This window comes from Hylobates moloch, unplaced genomic scaffold, assembly GCF_009828535.3.
Source record: "Hylobates moloch isolate HMO894 unplaced genomic scaffold, HMol_V3 SCAFFOLD_7, whole genome shotgun sequence".
NCBI classification, from domain to species: Eukaryota; Metazoa; Chordata; class Mammalia; order Primates; family Hylobatidae; genus Hylobates; species Hylobates moloch.
Window position 1 is genome coordinate 99487837 of NW_026652282.1, and position 464 is coordinate 99488300.

The following is a 464-nucleotide window of genomic DNA, read 5'->3' on the forward strand; positions in this document are numbered from 1 at the left end:
TATATGCCAAGTTCTGCCTCCTACGCTCAAAAGCCTCTATTTCTCATTGGGACTACTTTATTTCAAAGAAAGTGCAAGGTTTTTTCTTAAGTGTGTATATCCCATTTTCTATCCATCTCGAATGGAAAGTCATTCAGCACATGCATCAGCCTCTCACTACAATTTACAATTGTCCTACATTTAAAAGGCTTTGTGACCTCACAGAGGGACTGAATTACAACTAAAATTTAGCAGTAGAAACAGCTGTTCCCATGGATGCTTTTTTTTCCTCTTCCACCTTGTTAGAGAAGAGTAATCTTCAGAAATTCAAGTAAAATAAAGAAACTACTTACCTTCTTAAATAATCTCTGCTTTACCAAACAGAATCAGACCTTCTATTGTCTTCCCACCATGGAATACTATGCAGCCATAAAAAATGATGAGTTCATGTCCTTTGTAGGGACATGGATGAAACTGGAAACCAT